This window comes from Blennius ocellaris (genome assembly GCF_963422515.1).
Source record: "Blennius ocellaris genome assembly, chromosome: 1".
Lineage (NCBI taxonomy): Eukaryota > Metazoa > Chordata > Actinopteri > Blenniiformes > Blenniidae > Blennius > Blennius ocellaris.
Window position 1 is genome coordinate 17,667,983 of NC_137650.1, and position 18,298 is coordinate 17,686,280.

The 18,298-nt window shown below is 41.1% G+C and overlaps 1 protein-coding gene across 4 annotated transcripts in view; it reads right to left on the reverse strand.

Moving 5' to 3' along the window:
- Positions 1–18,298, reverse strand: part of tln2a (talin 2a) — a 96,545-nt gene that overhangs the window by 58,552 nt on the left and 19,695 nt on the right. For 3 of the 4 annotated variants that reach the window (XM_080495222.1, XM_080495224.1, XM_080495225.1), the window contains exon 2: positions 11,672–11,719. The gene's annotated coding sequence lies outside the window, so the exon portion shown is untranslated. Of the gene's footprint in view, positions 1–7,194; positions 7,246–11,671; positions 11,720–18,298 lie in introns of all 4 variants that reach the window. The other variant, XM_080495223.1, reaches the window with a different exon arrangement.

Sequence of the window (18,298 nt, forward strand, 5' to 3'; positions counted from 1 at the left end):
GAGAAGCAGCTCGGAGCGCGCAGCCCGGCGAGAGAGAAGCAGGTTCCACTTTGTCACTGTGCACACACACACACTGAATTCGATTTCATTTAGAGAAAACTTGCAGCTTAAGAGTCAGACAAAAGGCTCGTGAGATAAAAAGGAAAATGAGACCGAGCAGTGGAACATGTAGCTATTGTTCAATAGATCAATGAGGCATTGCTGCGCCTGCTGGGAATGCCCGAGCCCTATTACAGTAACATGGCCTCTAATCCAATAATAGAACAGCCCACAAGTCAAACAGGCCAATCCTAAAGGAGTTCTGGACCTGAGAGTCTGTTCAATATTTGGCTGTAGCATGTTGCTAACCTAGTTCTGAAATAGAAGCCAAACTGGGCAAACATTGTAATTAGTCCATCCATCTGCATTTAATTGATTGCCATTCTTTTTCATACAAAGGGCAGTATTTTCATGTAAGCACATAAATCATTGCAAATTGGCCTTATCAAGTGAAACAGCAGCAGATACAGCACAATGTCACACCATCATGTGACAGTGACATTCACTTCATATGCAGCGGCGGTTGAGAGTGAGAGCGAGATCTGCGAAGCTGTGACGCTTTTAAATGAATACGACTGCAGAGAAACAGCATTTCACACACTGTAAAACATGATAAAACAGACACTGAGATGAAAAGCTTTAATTAGACATGCCCGTTAGAAAAACCTTTAAAAAAAATAAAAAAAACAATGTAAGTCTGGAGTCTCTGCGGGAGGACTAAAGTGCTCCTGGAGCGTGTTGCAGATTACGATCCTTCTACTTTATATGCACTGCTGCTGAATATTAATCGGACTGTGTACGGCACCCTTTAGTGAGGCTTCTGCTAACATCCTGAGTGGCTTTCCAGTTATTGAAAGAGAGTCCATAGCAATTTGTTAAACACTCAGGCTGTAAAGCTGCATGTCAGACAAAAATCAGCAACCTTTACGCCAAATCTTGGATTGCTGAGAGCCAGTATAGAAAAGTATTAAGGGTGAAAAATGTAACGAGTGTGGCATTGGACGTTTGACAGAGAGGTTAAATTCATGCATTATTTGCATATTTGTATGCAATGAGATACATTTCTGCATGACAAAAAGGCTTTTGTGCTTTTCTGAGCTGAACACTGGGTTTGAGCATTTTACCTCTGGCACCTAGTTCAATTCAATGACAGAGACATAGTGGGTTTCCTTTAACTTTCCTCGTCTTCTCACATGACGCTGTGACAGTTTCACAGGTTAACGCTGAATGTAAACCAGCGATGCATGCAGGTTATACATCATCACAAAAGAACACCATTCATGCCTGACACTTTTATGCTTCGTTAATGTTTTAAGAGATAAAAACACAGACAGTCTGCAAACACACTTCTCACTTAAGAATTTCCCCAGTTTTCTGTGTTTGCCAGTCCAGGATGTTCCCTGCTTTCGCCCAGTCAAATGTTCTAAACATATATACTCAGTGTTTTCTGATATGATCAAACATCCACCCCCGTACAGGTTGAATTAAACAGTTGTGAATAATTTACCATGATGAATTTGTTCACTGCGTCTAGAACAAGCCAACCGTTTCCTCTAAATATCCTCAGGTGCCAATGAGACGCCGGCGTTTCATATCAATGAAAGCACAACATAAACAATACAACTGCTCATCATGCAAAAAAGAAATGGATCTAAAACACACAGGTCTGAGTCATATACAACGCCCAGCTGGCACAGTTCAGAATGAGGCCGTCGTCATCGCGCAGCAGTCTGAACGGGGCGGCGGTGGACAGGAGGTCGAAAGAGCGCCCTTGTAACTTCACGGTCGGTGGAAAAAGCAGGGCGAGTAAATACCATTCTGCTCTCTGAAAGCATATTAAAGTTGAAACAACAGTTCTCAGCTCAGCGGCTCAGAGTTCACACAAAAACACATAATTAACTTCTTTTTTTTTTTTTTACAGTTTCAATTCAGACAAAGTGAGACTGATCAATGAAGTCTTGGAAATGAGGCCACAGTCTGAGGTAGGCAGTGTGGGTCAAAGTTGTTGTTTGTGTTTATGGGTTATAGATAATGCCACTGCTGAAAGCGATGAAGCGGAAAAATTAAGTATTTTCTTCATCTCTGAAACAACAGAATCTTTTCATTTTTATTTTTCACAGTTTAAGAATAGCTTAAGAGTGGAAGATCCCATAGCGAAATGTTGGGTAACGTGCAGGGTCAGTACTTCATAACGATCCCTTTGGCAAGTATTGCAGCTTGTAAATGTTTTCACAACAACTAAAAGTTTTTTTTTAAATTCTAGTTTGATTGTTTTTTTCTCTTTTTCTTCTTACAAAAGGTTTTGAGCTCTTTGAGAGTTCTACAAGGTCTCTTCTGAGGCAAGCCAAAAGATTGTTGAAATTTATAGCTATATGCAGTGGCTATTGCTACCACTATTTGTATTTTTTTTTGTTGCTTTATTCCAGAATTTTCTGGTATTCAATCTTTGAATCTATTCCTTCCTTTTCACTGTAACCGTTCCCCATGCTGCTCACGGCCAAAAACATAATCCCTCCACCTTAGTTCCTAACAGATAGAGATGTGTACTGTTCTGAACATCAATAATCCTTCTTTCCTCAAACATGCTTTTATTCGCTGTGTTTACAATCCTCTTTGTGATTTAACAGACAATTGATTTACCACAATACATTTGAAATTTTCTTCGTTCATTTTCAGAAATGTTTTTCTTGGGATGACTCTTAAATGAAGGTCATAGGTGTGCAGGTGTAGCAGCCCAGGAGAACAGTCCTCCTCCACTCTCCAGTCTGCTCCGTCTTCCTGAACGCATCCTGCAGCCAAAGGGAGGTGAGAATCTGCTCCTGCAGCAATCCTTTGAGCGCTGCTCCTTGCAAAGTTTGGTGGATCTTCCAGACCTCAACGTGACCTTAACTGTTCCTCCTGCCTGGCAATTCTTAAGCACATTAAAACCTGAGGAAATGGCTCCCAGGGAACACTTGGTCATCTTCTTACAGCCTGCCTCTGCTTTGCAGGAATCAATTATTGGAGTTTGGAGAGGGCAAGGTAGTTGTTAAAGGAGCCAATAGGTTAAGATTGTTGAAGTAAAGTTTGAAGAGTCAGCGTAGTTAGAATCCGTTGTGTACTACCAAGTTTTGTAACAATGGTGGGGCACAAGTAATATTCAAAGAAACGGCTTAAGCCCTTAAACTTTTAGAGGAGTCTCAGCCGGGGGTCTCCAACCTACAACTCTGAAGCTACATGTGGCTCTTTGTTCCCTCTGCTGCGGCTCCTTGAGCCTCGGTCCTACTGCAGTTAACTGCGGTACGTTAAAGCAAAGCACCCAGACCAATTGTGTTGCGCGGTGCCACTACAAAGAGTGCGGTAAAATGTAGCTGGGTTGTGGACGAAACAGCAATGTAACGTCATTATGCAACAATAATGGCGTGAAGAACATGAAAGCTGCAGGTCACGGCAGCCAGAGCCACAGCTCAATGACCGTCTGAAGCCGGGAGCTTCCTCTATCTTTGACACAGGAAGACCGCGGTACAGTGTCATGCCAACAATAACGGGGGGTTAAAGTCTGCCGACCCCTGGTCTAAGCCTTTGTCCTTTAACAGTGTTTTTTTTAATGTCGTTGGGTTTTTTTTCCCCTCACCCTATAATGTATAAATCTTTTATAAGTGCCTTATTATCCAGTTGCACTCCCTTATAGTTGGAGCCTATCTGAGCTGGCACTGAGCAAAGTGTAGTGTACTCAGTAAAATCTACAAAACAAAGACTTGGACGTAGACTTTTAATTTCTCCAAGACAAGTAATAGTTCGACTCCACTAATAACAGTAACAGAGGTTCAGATCTGCCTCTTCATACTATGAAGAGAGCCAAAAGGAGTCCATGTGGAAGTGCAGGCACAAACGTATCAGGTTTCAAGGTAAACTTGTTATTGAATATTAATGCTTGAGCTCCACAAGGCCTGTGTTGTTTTCCTTCTGTCTGTATCAAAGAAAACATGCTGCAACTTTAAAGAGAAGTTCCGGTTTCAAACATTTTTGATCTCGGGGAAAGTTCTCACTGATAATTGTTGGTAGTGAGTATGACAGATGAAGTGGGATGAGGATGAAGTGAAATGCGTGCTGGTTTTTTTTTATCTTCATCTCTCTCCTTCTGGAAATAGCATGTGGTTAATGTGAATGGTCAGATAAAAATTTCATGTGCATGATGAAAACCAGAAGCAACTCATTTTAATGGTCATTTGTTCGGCTGCAAAGCAAATGTTGGAACAGACCGACTTTGTACTTATTTTTACAGGCCAGGGGGCAACTACAAAAAAAAAAACTACAAAAAATAACAGTTTACTTTGCTCTTTATTACAAAAATATACATATGAAATACAAAAGCTACATGTGAGAAGTCTGTTGAAAACTACACAACAATCTGAAGCAGGGGTTTGGTGGCAGAACATCCCGACTGACACAGGCTGCCAGTCGTGTTTTTGCATGTCCATCTTTGTATGCACGTTTGTATGTATGACAGAGAGCAAAAGGGAGACAAACCGACTGGCAGATGACCAGGTGAAGCATGTCAGTCAATGGCAGCTCCAGTGCAAGTGTCAGGTTTCATGCAGACAAGATAAGAAAAGCACAACACAATAAATCTCATTGAAAGTAAGCCAATAATGCCTTATTCGACCTATTATAGTATCGACAGTCGGACAGCACGCTAATTCATTGTCATTACCTTGTTTGTTGTTTTTATATTCCTATAAAGTGAACAAAAATGGTTGGAAAAAAAACTGTTAGAGCGAAGATCAATTTTCCAAAGTGAGAAAGTCCAGAGAGGAGTAGGCCTGAATCATTTTTGCTTTTTAATCAGATGGAGGGAATCAATCTGAAATATGAAGCCAAACCACCGTCACCGCCACAATCCGTCATACAGATATCAATTCTGAAGGCTGCTTGAAAACAAGAGCAGATATGTTAGACGGAGCAATTATGAGCCTCCACTTGGTTAATCATGCTTTACAACCCTTGCTTAAAGGCAACAGCTTTTATTTTCGACCTGAAGTATGGATTCACCCTAAAACTCCACTATTGTTAACAGAGGATGTGTTGAAATACCGTTGCCATGGTGACACAGGCCGGTTGCATCCTGACTAATATCAGATCTCTTTTTTAAGGCTGGGAAATGAAAAAACACTGGAACTCGGCTGACATTTGCTGCTTGATACATCATCGATTAAGGGACAATATTTAAATTTTTTACAAATCTAGTGACAAGACCATACAAACAGCAACTACTACTGAAAGCTGGCCAGAGATGATCGTCCTTAGGAAAGCAGCCGAGGCCGTCTCAGCCCATGATGGGACACTAAAACGTCCACAATGACTTTGGATATGCATCTCTTCAAAGCAGCCAGAAGTTTCATTGCCCATTGTGAGGAAGCAATGAAATACTAACAGTGCATAAAATGATTCCTCTCATCTGCTAACCCATCTGAATGAATGGTACAATTAAATGATCCGTATATGATTAAATGATTCAATTTCTTTGTTGGCATCAAAAAGAGGCTGACGAGCTCTTGTACAATAATGAAACTGACAGAATACCAAGCACTGACTGATGAGTATTTAATTCAAACCTGTAGCAAAAGCAATTGAGCAGAAAATCTAAACATACTGGTAATGTCCTTGAAATCTCTTACGTGGATTCTTCCCAACATGTGGCAAATGAAAGCATCACCTCATCCTCCTTTGGTTTTAAACTGGCTGTTCCGTTCTGCCTCTGGTCACGATGGAGATTCAAAACATCCTGCTCCGTGTGGGAAGACACTGCAGCCACCACGCAATGTGAAGCGTGGAGCACCAGAAATACGCTCATGCACTTTCCAAGTACAAACCTGCAATCAGCCCCTGGAGCTTAATCACCCGCATGCTATTGTTTCCTGTTACAGCAGCGAGGATAACTTGAAAAGACACGGTCAACGAGCGCTCGGAGCCGTGGCTTTCACCTCCGATGCTGATGTTGCTTCTCGAGTGAAACGACAACCTCAAAATGCGGCATCATGCGAAAGCAGCACACTGTGGTTCCGTTTCCGCAGAAGAGGCACATGATTTACTGACCTGCTGATATTGTGTTATGTGTAAAGTATTTAAAATCTCCACTTGTACCATAATAAACCCTGAATAAATGAATCCTCTGGATCCTCCTCCACTGTGCCACAGCAAAAGTGTTGTAAAAAGATATGTAAGCAAAGTAAATCAAGGACCATCGATGTTTTTCCTGCAGGTCAGCTTTAAAATACAAATCACACAGAGGAAAATATAAATGAAAGGAGCATCAGTCATCCTAAAAGCTCCTCTCTCAGAGATGGTTTACTACAGCGCTCAGGAGACATCACCACTACGTCTGATTCCGGTGCGCTCTCAAAACGCTCTGTATGAAAGCTGAGCACCGTCAGTCAGCAACGCAGAAAGCCAAGAGTCGCCAAACCAGACGCAGACCACCCTGCCAGTCAGATCGTCACCGTCAACATGAGTCACTTCACATTTGTGTCAGTGCTTTCAGCATTGTGGGTTGCGCGGATGGGCAAAAAGAGAGTTGATCACTTGCACAACCTACGTAAAATTTCTTCTTCTCTTCCATTGGGCTCGACTTGAAACCAAGAAGCTGCACTGAAAAGATTTTAGCGCTTGTTGTGAACACTCGATTACTGAGGGGAGATGTGGTAAATGCTCGCTTGGCCTATGATTCATCCCATCCATCTGTACTTGTGCTTGCAGGATTTCATTTTCTGCTTCCTACTATGTTAGAGAAAAATACTATTTGGAGGACTTCATGATTTTACATACAGTTTTTGATTACCGGTAGTTAAAAAAAAAAGACTTGCTGTCAAAGTATTTTAATCTGTATATGGCAAAAATAAATGAAAGCAAAATCCAATGAATAGGACTTTCCCATTTTGATGCAAGTCATTTTTGTGTTTAATTTGCTTGTTCTGTGTGGGCATGGGGATTCGCTAACCTTGCTACTTTCAGTGCAAAAAATAATGGGTTAGGTTAGTCAACGACAGTAAATTTCAGTCATTGTGAATCAAACAGGACATATGATTAGAATTAAGAACAGTACACATAGAAACACACTTGTGTGTGCAGTCTTATGCATTATCCCTGTAATGGACTCGGAACATGTCCAGGTCGTACCTGGCCTTGAAGCCCCGTCATCAGCTGGGACAGGCTGGAGCCAGGTGCGACCTCACGTTGATGGAAAGCAAGTCAAGGAGACGGATGGATTAAGTCAACAGGTACACTTTGAACTCACAACAAAATGTTATACATTTCCAAGACTGAGGCTGATATTTTATTTAAATGCAAAGAGAAAAGTGACTTCAGTGAGCTTCCCTCTGCTCAGGACTGATGGCACTTCGGGTCATTAGTACTCATCCTGACACACAAACCCCCCCCCCCCCCCTCCCCCCAGCCCAAAAAACTCTGCAGGAAAATAATGAGGAGACTGTGAATCAATAATTGCTGCCATGCACTAAATGTCCACATAATCTCTGCACTTTGGTGTGGGCTGATTGTGGTCCTTGTGGGACTTTTGGCTTTAGTTAAAAAAAAAAAAAAAAACGGCATAATTATGGCTGTCATATCCAGATTCTGTCTGAGCCCCTCATTCTCGTTAATAATTCCACAGCCTTGAGCAGACTGAGACTGTTGATTGAAATAATGTCTGTGTGAATCATCTATTGAGACATCATTTTTCTGCAATTTTCTCTACGAAGACGATATCACTAAATGGAAGAGCTATTTGTGTATAATGAAATGTTCTCTATTATGCGTGACTCGTTCCAGGTCAAGCAAAAATCAGGTTCAAGGTTAAGATAAACAATACAGAAGCCATTTTATTTCTTGGGGGTGAAAGTGGTTAAATTTGCCGAACAATGTCACCCATTTTCAGCTGCTCTATACAGCAGTGATGCAGATGTGATTACAAAACCCATGGCGGCCGCCACAGGTGATTCACTGCAACGGTTCCGGTCAGCTGCTATTTCGATGTCACTCAACAGCAGGGGCCGTGACCCACCGCTTTACCGACAACATGTCTGGCAGTGGAAGGAATGCCGTGAGAAAGCGTACAGGAGGTGAGGTAAGATGTGGTCAGAAGACACTCCATTTCCCAACACCCAGGCCAGTCAGAACCACTGGGACCACTTCTCCAAAAAAAACATAAAAAACACAATCTGCCTGTTGACAAATGGAACAAGTAGTTACATTGCCTCAGAGGCTTTCTTCTCATAATAATCCACTTTTAATTAAGGGCTGCAGTGAAAAACATCACATTCAATGATGCTCATAAATATAATACGCCTTCTGAGACAATGTCATCAGGAAACTATACATTGAGTAAAACATGATGACAAACGGGGGATCGGTCGGACTGTTACTCTGCGGAGTGTGACGATGCTCCCTCGCTCAAATAACATGCTGCTGCTCTGACTCAAGAAATTCCACAACATCTGGTCATAGTCAGACGTGACCATTGCTTTACCATCATCATGGTGAATAATGTCTGCGTCAACTACTGCAGCAAGGTATTTATATAACACCTCAAACGCAGCACGACAATTATATAACATACCTGGAATGCAATTATCTTTACATCCAGATATTTCCAAGCTTATAGTGATCTCCCACAGTTGCCAACAAATAAAGGCCAAGAAAGTGCACCAATCAGTCATAATATCAAGGCAGTTGGATTGAGTGTTATTCACCTGAATGGGTATTAGGGGCAAGAAAAATTAAGTGGGCAGTTTTTGTGTTATTTGTGTTAAAAGCATAAAAAATTGGCAAGCATGAATTTTTTATCGGGTTTGGCAGTGGCCTAATTGTGAAGGCTTAGAGCATCTCAAACTGTCAAACTTAACAAGTGTTTGGTCAGTATGTATCGGAGGTGGGCAAGGGGAACAAAAAGCAGTGAACTGGCAATAGTATCACACTCCATGCAAGTGGCTCCGAGGACACCCCATCATGCTTCTTCAGCTGAAATTCTGACCACACGAGCATTTCACAATTATTCAGGATGACTTCCAGAAATAATAGCAGCTAATCATGTGAGCACAATGTAATTAATTTGCAATATTCCAATCAGTGATGTGAATAATGCATCAATACAATACTTAAACATGTATTCCAATAGCAAGTAAAATAAAATCTCGCTTTTCTGGTTGCACAAAGCTATGGATGTTCATCTTTTCTTCATGAATTCATAGAAAAATCTTTAGCAAGTGGCAATGTTGCACTTTGCTTGCAATGTTGAAAACAGATAGTGTTTATTTGTGCTCCATATCCTTGCCTGTTTGCAGAGTAACAGCAACATTTAGAAAACTAGACGCCAAATGAATATTTCATAGAATATTATATTGCAAACCCAAACATCAAACATGGAAAATTGAGATTTTGTTGCAGAAAATCACAAAAATGCAAAAGTCTTGATATATTTATTGATCTTAACAACCTCGAATTCATCCATCATTGCCTACATAATCGAACTGCTCAAGTATTCAGTGACCTTGTGGTTCCACTTAGAGCTTTAGACTCGATAACCCGTAGAGCATCTAGTGGCAATAAAGTGCTCCTCTGCAAATCCTCATTCAAGCAATCACATTTCTTCTCATTTTCTGTAGATGGCCCCCAAAATCTCAATGGATAATGTCTTTAAGTTTAAAATTTTTGAAGAGGAATCAGTCGTCTCATCATAAATAAATTGGATGCTTCATATTCTATGGTGCCAAATACAGTTTGTAGACTGTATTATGTGTTGAGCTTTTGTATTTTAAGGCCGAGTTGGGACAGATGTTGTAACATAGCCCTGGTTAGTAGTGCGTGGCATTGAGTGTCCGACTCACCATACTCGAATATTAAATAAAAAAAATTTTTTTAAGCATTCGGTTCATAAACTCTGCAGGTCACTGCAATGCTAATAACTCAAAACCAAATGGGAGGAAAAAACAGCAAATTTTTAATTTTCCAGCAAATGCAGAAACAAACCAGTGAATAATTTGCATTTCACTAGTTTCAAAAGCCACTTTGTAACCTGTTGCCTTATTATGCTCCAGTGTTCCACTCTAAGCACATTAGGCTGTTATGTTGTGATCTGGCTGTTTATTGAAGCATGGCACGAGACAAATCAACATCAGAGCTCATTAATTGCAGGAAAAGTAAAACACACAGTGACTGTAAACTCATTTGTGGAGTGCAACACGGCTACAGAGAAGCTGGGCACCAGATGCTGCAAGTTAATTGCCCTCTCAATGTGGTGCATTGAGTCAGCCTGAAAATGAACATTATTAGGTGCCGTCAGAAGCATTAGCGAACACATGTACACACACACGCAGAAACAGTTATGCCATCTATTGGGTCTAGTAATTACTAACAAATGATAAATAAAGGGACTTCATTCACAGTTTATACAACATTGTACTACTTTTCCATTGTTAAGTCATGTTCACTCCTTCTACACGCACGCACACACACACCAATGGTGACAGCAGTCATGCAGGATGTGATTTTGGGGTTCTGCGTGTCGCACAAAGAACTTCAGACTCACGGACAGGATGAGATGAGGTACCGGACCACCAACCAGAGGGTGTGAAAGACAACCTGGTCTAACAACCAGGCCACAGTCTCCCTAGAGTATTTTGCAGCTTTGAATCTGATTTGTTTGACATGCCAGCACACACACACACACACACACAGGACAGTTAAGCACAAATGAAGCCCAAGTAACTCGATTGGCTCCAACAGCACTAATGATGTGTAATGCTTTTAGAGGAGGTATACAGATGAACTGCATATGCCGTATATCCAACACCCAGTTTTCACTGGATTCCTGTGATTGTGTAAAGCGAGGAGAATGACTCATGAAGGGAGTGAAAAAAAAAATACACGAGTGTGTGAAAACAGATGAGCTGCTGCTGCAATTAGCAGCATCAGAGGGAAGTGAAGAGCCTGCCGGACGAAGACTCGAAATCTCCTCCGGTACGTTTCCGTACGGCTTCCTGGAAGCTACAAATTAATTGTGATCCTGACCAATGGAGCCAGGAAAAACATGGAGCACAGGACAGAACACTACACACAATCTAATGAAGATGTGAGCCACTGAGCGGCCAATAACACTGGCACATGATTTACCATGGAAATGGAAGAAATTAAACCGTGCACTCAGAAGTAGAATGTTTTGGTACAAATTTTTAATTTGCACCCTAAATTTAGATCTTTGTATTTCACTTGTACTAGTAATCTTTTTTTTTTTTTTTTTTTACTGCTGCTCTCAGGGGTAGCGGCTAAGATGGGTTATTCGTTATGATGGGTTATTTTCTCAGAGTACATTCTGCTCAATACAAAAAAACCATACACATTAGGTGAACAAGTGTATTTACATTGAGTGAATTTCTCCCTCCCTCCGCACAAAGGACTGCTTCTCATACTATTAATCAAATGTGCAACTTCTCACTTTAATTCCACTTTATGAAGTCGGATCATTGCAGCTTCAAGTCTATAATGTGCAAGTGGCACTTACACACCATCTGTAATTACATTTCCATCTAGAGTCCAAACAGAGGACTCAACGGTCTGATTGTCACTGTGTGCCTTCGCCTCTCCGTTAAAAGCCTCTTACCTTATTGCTGAAGGAAACACAGCTGAGGTTGACCGCTGATCTTCACAGCTGAAAAACAAATGGTGGGCATCAATCAAACAAATGCATGTGTGTGCCATTACATGCAAAGATAATTAAAACATTTTTCTCTACATCAAAGGAACAAAACATGGACAATGCTCACGCTCAAACATTTTCATTTCAACGACAAATTTACAAATTGAGGTACTTCACTTAGTCCATAATCGCACAGAGTCATGACAAGTAGAGGGAAGGATGGCAAGTAAACAGCAGGAACACTTCTTTTGAATGATATCCAAGGAGCAAGCTTCAGGGAGCAAAAGTAGTCGAGCCAATTAAATGTCAAGAAACACGTGAAAGAGACAATCTGATTTAGGAGGTAAGGATTTGTTCATTATGGGGGTTAAAAGATGGTGAACCAGAATCTCCAGCAAATCTATTAAATTCAATCTCCTTTCACGTGTTTGAGTAAAAAGACAAGGTCACTGGGGCGTAAAAGCCTCCACATTATTATTATTGAAACCATGACCTCTGTTATGGTTAGTAATTTCAGCTATCAATACTCTCTTCGGCTAAAAAACACTTACGCATGCAAGTTTACAAATAACTTGGTACTGATGTCTCCTGATGCGTTCTGGATGCATTACATTCTTTAAAGTCTTGTCATTACTAGCAAAGGTAGAGCTCGAGGGATTAGAAATAACGACACACATTCTACAACAGGAGAAACTGCATGTCACTCAATTTTAGTTTATTCATCAGTTTGCTGCGGCTATAATTTTCCAATACCCGGGACTGGCATCATCATTAGTGAGGCCAAGCAGAACATTTCACATTAGGCAGCATAGATTATTACACCTGTCCAGGCACTACAGTATAATGCCCATAACCACGGTTAATGACATGAGCTGCAGCCGCGACACCGGCGGGATGGAGGACTGATGAGGGACAAGTGAGAGACACTCCAAAGGAGGCTCATTGGAGAAAGAAGCGGCACACTGCAGGCTCTCGCTGTCGAGCTCGTCACTTCTCTCTCGGGAGGCGTTGCACACACTGCAGTTTCACCAACACTCACATTCGCAAACAGTCCAGAAGAGCAGACGGTGATTTAGCAGCCATGCAAACTTATGTACCGCTGAAATGATCTGATTTTACATGCAGCACATGCGAGATGGGACTCGGGATATCATTACGACGATGATTCTCGGCTAACAATTGGTGGATTCCAGAGTCACCATTCATCAGGGAGAACATGCAATTCCTCACAGAAAGACCTCCTGATCAGGAATCACACCAGGAATGTTATGGAGTCCAAATAACTCGACTTTGCTGAAAGGTAACAGCTGCCAGCACAACTATTGATGACTCTGATTCGCTGCTCAACCTTCAGACTCTGTGAACCCCAGCTCTGCTGAGGCGACCAGCGGCAACAACCCTCCCTCGAGTGCCATTGACTTGCTGACGTTGGCATTCAGTTGAAAAGGGGTTTCTTGCTCACTGGCAAGCGATTCACACAATTAATTCAGTCCTGAAACTCCACCATGGCCCTAAAAAATGTTACAAACACCATTGAAAGAATAATTAATTATGTACAAAGAGATAATAAACAGTTTCAAGGAGCTCTTCTTCCTCATTTAGTTTTTAGGATATTAGCCAGCTTTTTGTAAAATATTATTCCCCCTGGCATAAATGTAGTGAAGCCAGTCTGCAACTTGACCGCAAACCATATCACTTAACACTTGAAAACAATCTAGGATGCACAAATACCACTTAATCATAACAAAAACAGGAACCGATGTTTTTAGCAAATGAAATTGCTAAAACTGACAAGATGCGTGTTAGCCCTTAAATTATAGTGCGATGCATAAACTGAGGTCTACAATGTTTATATACTGGGGTAATACATGGTTATTAAGGTGCCAATTACCCAAGCTTCATAGTAAGCCATGTTGGAGAGACTTTCTTTCTGATCAAACATCATTAAACATGAAGAAAAAAAAAATTGGTGAGAGAGATGGCAGTGCTTTGAGGAAAATAAATGTGAGCTTACAAATTATAGACAAAAAAAAAAGCAGACATAAACCTTATCTCGCACAACTTCGGATACATTTGCATTCCTGTGATTCTCCTCGCTGAGCCTGAGGGGGGATTGCTTTGAGCAAAATCCTCCACGCTTAGTTAGGGAAATGCAACCCGGGGGTCACCGCAGATACCAGGAGTAACTGTGCTTTAAAAGATAACAAACTTAACTCTGGGGATGTTTGTGCTTTATTGCAAAAAAAAAAGGACAGGAAGTAAGGCTCGTGAACAACTACCAGGCACCCCCCCCGAGGTGGGGCAATTCTCGGCTGGTAATCTTCATAAGCACAATACGCCACTTGGGACTTCATTGTTTGGTTCGTCCTGCAGGTTTCATTACTCACACGGAGCAGAGGAGGACAGAGTGGAGACAGGTCAGACAATAACGTGCCTGGGAAACACCTTGCTCCGGTCCCAAAAATGGAGCTTTAATAAAGCGGCTCACTATGAAGTCTCCAACACAACGGCTGATGTGGCCGCTTCACGCCATGCAGCGGCAAAATGAAATGCGCCTCTGTGAAACATTAACATCGCATTTCAGCCATCAGGAGAAATTTTAATTCATTCTATGAACCTGATTTATTGCACACAGTTGCCGCCGCTGAGAAGCTCCACTCCAGCTAATGGGGGTTGGGTGCCAAGTTCCTCGCTGTAGGCCACCACAAAGATCAATGACAGCTGTTCACTGAGGGGAAACATAGCTCACTGCCATCCACATTTTTCCCTCCAAACTCTTTAATGGTCTGCACAAACAACATTTCTACTGACTTTCTCCTCATAAGGAAGTACTTCCAACATTTAGGAAATGCTTTGTACTCAGTCTTGCCCACAGATGAAAGGAGCAATAGCACCGTCTTATCTTCCCATTAAGTATGCAGCTGGAGTCCACGAGTTAACTCTATAACTTAACCACTCCCGATTATTACAACAAAGGTAATTTTGAGTTGTAGCCGTCTTGTAAAGTTCAGACTGGAGCACGACAACTAAAGTACTCCTTCATGTCATGATCTCAGGACAGAGATCATTAAAATCATTTTTTTTTTCCTCTTTCAAGTACGCTAAATCTTATTATTATCAACTGAAATCCATCCAAAAAGTCAAACATCCCCATAACGTATTAGTCTGATAAGTGATAACTGGCTCGATGTCTTCGCTCAGCTCGGATACAACTGCCAGTGTCAAGCACATCTTTTAGGGCTGTAAACAGTAGCATCAAGGACAATCCGATCATTTCCTGTAGCAAAATTGCAAAATTCCTGTCCATCAGCTTCATGACACGACACCAATACGATCCAACACTATGAACTAAAAATCCTGAAATGCAATGGCAGAGCGGCGTTAAAAAAAAAAAAAAAAAAAATCAAAAGAAAGGATGAGTAATTAAGCTCCTCATTTCCTGCCTTCATACACTTTGAGCACAAAATGATGTGTGAGACACAAACAGAGTATGTTGTTTCTGGACTCAAGTTGTGTGTTGATGGCGATTAAAAGTCTAAACTCATCATAAACATCATAGCGCAGTTCTGCATTGCAGAATGACTGACGCCCACAAGTGAATTTGTCTGGTTTACTCCCGCGCTGTTGGGGATGAGTCGTAGATCCTGATATGCAATTAGCTAAATGGGTCAGTAGGATCTTTGCTTGATGAATGTAGTGGAAGGGAGACTTATTACCCGCTACCCTGTCATTTAGAGCCACCTGTTTAGAACGGCACTCACCATGTAGTTTATTCGCCAACAAGAGAGGAGCTGGTTAAAACCCAGCAGCCCTCGCAATTACTGTGCATAACACCGTGGAAAACGGCTAAATATAATCACAAAACAAGCAAACCAACAACATAAGTACATATTCATTTTTTCAGCTGCTTGTGTCAAACAAATAAGGTAACCTTTCAGCACAGATGCCAGCTAGATTTCCACTAATGTCACAGACGGAAGAAGAGACTGAATGATTTCAACGCTAATGACATCGGTTTTTACCAGAACACGGCGGCATGCTGTTACAAACAACAATAACATCTCCATCTTTATAAGCATAAATTGTGTGCACTTGCTGTGACTGTGCCTGCAGGATCAATAGTATTTTTTTTTAAAGCAAAGCACAGGTGGAAACTAAGCAAATAATCTCCCTTCTAGATTGGAGAGCCAAACAATGATGTGGAAAAGAAACCTGTCATTTGTTTCTCACAATCAAATCTGAAGAGAGAATTGTTGTAATTTATCTCTCAAGATCGTTTTCATTCCATTTTTGTTCTGTGTTTGGAGTTTCTTCAGCATGTTTTCTTTCTTTTTAAATTTTTCAGAATAAATTATGTTTAAAAGAGTATGGTAAACTGATCAATTACCGCATATTAAAACACAGTTTTTATCAAATTATTATTCATGCTAAACCATAACTCCAATAGCTGCGTTCGAAAATGTATAAAGACTTACCAGATATCAATAATAAAAGTAGTACCGGTAAGTCAGCAGGAAAACTTGTGTTTTGTATTGCTGAGGGTTCTTAACAAATTAACAATGATATGTCATAATGCGTTAAACATTCACAAGAATTGAGTTTGAACATGTTCCTTGTTGGGGGAGAGTCGATGGGAGCCTGGAGATCACAATGTGGTTCTCACTTTCCCACAGTTTGAAAACCACTGGTTTAGAAAAAATTGCAATATGTATATATTACATCTTCTATACATCCTGTTTCACAATTAATGCTGCATTTTGATGATGCAGGTGTCCAAACACTTCATAAAGCCTTTTGTGAAAGCAGTAAATCAGATACATTTTCAACGGAGTAAAAATCATATACAGAGCATGACACTTTTAATTAAACATACATTCAATTTCATCAAACAATGCAACAAAATAAACATTCAGCCTAACTTATATCTTTGCATGGATTTTGTTTTATCATTTCTTTGTCAGCGGGGAACTGAGGACATCTGGAGAACAGCTGTTGCTGCTCTATAGCACACACACACACACACACACACACACACACACACACACACACACACACACACACACACACACACACACACACACACACACACACACACACACACACACACACACACACACACACACACACACACACACACACACACACACACACACACACACTAATCTGCTCTACGTATAGAACAATCTCTGGAAATCAAACCCCACATGGCAAAATATACATACAAAAATAGGCACAGACATGCACACAGACATGCACACAGGCGTGCACACACCCGCAGACACACACAACAGAGACAGAGCCCCTCTCAAATTTCTTCTATACAAGGCAACCATTCAACTCTCTCCTGGGAGGGCAGAGATTCTCAATGATTAGTCCTGCCGTTCCAGAGGGAGGTGGAGGAGGAGAGGGGCACGGCCACTAATTCAATTACACAGACCCTCGTCTCTGCCGAGGCCGACTCCCAGTTCCATGAATGGACTCAAACCCCTCCAGCCAGACCTGAGAGCAGAGACGCAACAAAGTGTTTACATTTGTGATTTACATGTGGTTTACACTCATTGCTTCTTTTTTTTTTTTTTTTTTTCTTCAAATGCTAGTGAGAGGCCCCTGGTGAAGTGTACATGTGTCCTGTCGCTCATTGGCTGAACTCTGATAAATTACGTCGGACTTGCACAAGCTTTCCGCCAAGCACGTAAAAAGGGTAAAAAAAAAAAAAGTTTATATTGGGGTGTTTTTTTGTTTTGTTTTTTATTTTACTAGAAAAGTTCACAGTTAGGACCAAAAACAATATGAGTGAAACGATTCAGAAGGAAAAACATTTTCTGGGCAATCTATGTTCATTCCTTAAGTTTATTCAAGACAGCCATAGAATTCAAATTGAGTTAAAAAAAAATACAAATAATTGCTACAAAAATGTGTTGCACAGTTCACACCGTTCTCTCGAGGGAAAACCTTCCACTTTTCCTCATTTCTAAGCAATCATAAACTAAAATCAAACTAAAGTACTAATTAAAGAACCAACAAGTCAGCACTTAACATGACATCCTTGCTGGCCTTTTTTTTCTTCAAGCAAATCTTTCAGTTGCTTTCACTTGCTAGATTCCTTTCAGTTAATCATCAACCACCAGCCATCCCTGGAAAAAAAAAAAAACTGGCCACCCCGGTGAATTCCTTTAAACTGTTTGACCCTGAAGGACAGGTCAACAAGACCCTCCTTCTCCCCCGCCATCCAACAAGCCGGTCTGGGCAGAAAAGGGTTTAAATCACACTCAACTGCACACTTGTTGATGTCAAACAGGTTTGAGGAAATACATCTAAATGTAATGAAATGTGTAAAAAAAAAAAAAAAAAAAAAGTAAAGTTTCAATCCATACTGCTCACACATGACTCTTGATCAAGTTTCTAAAAACCCTTCTGAGGTCACAGTTTGAGTTCAGGCCCACATCCGATGTTTCAAATGGATTGTGCGGGTCATGAGGAGAACAGCTGCCAAGCAGTCATGACATAGCAGAGCAGCTTGAACCAAATCCCACTTTCCAACTCAACTGCGTAAAATAGATACCGTGCTCTGGTTCCACCCATGTTTACGCG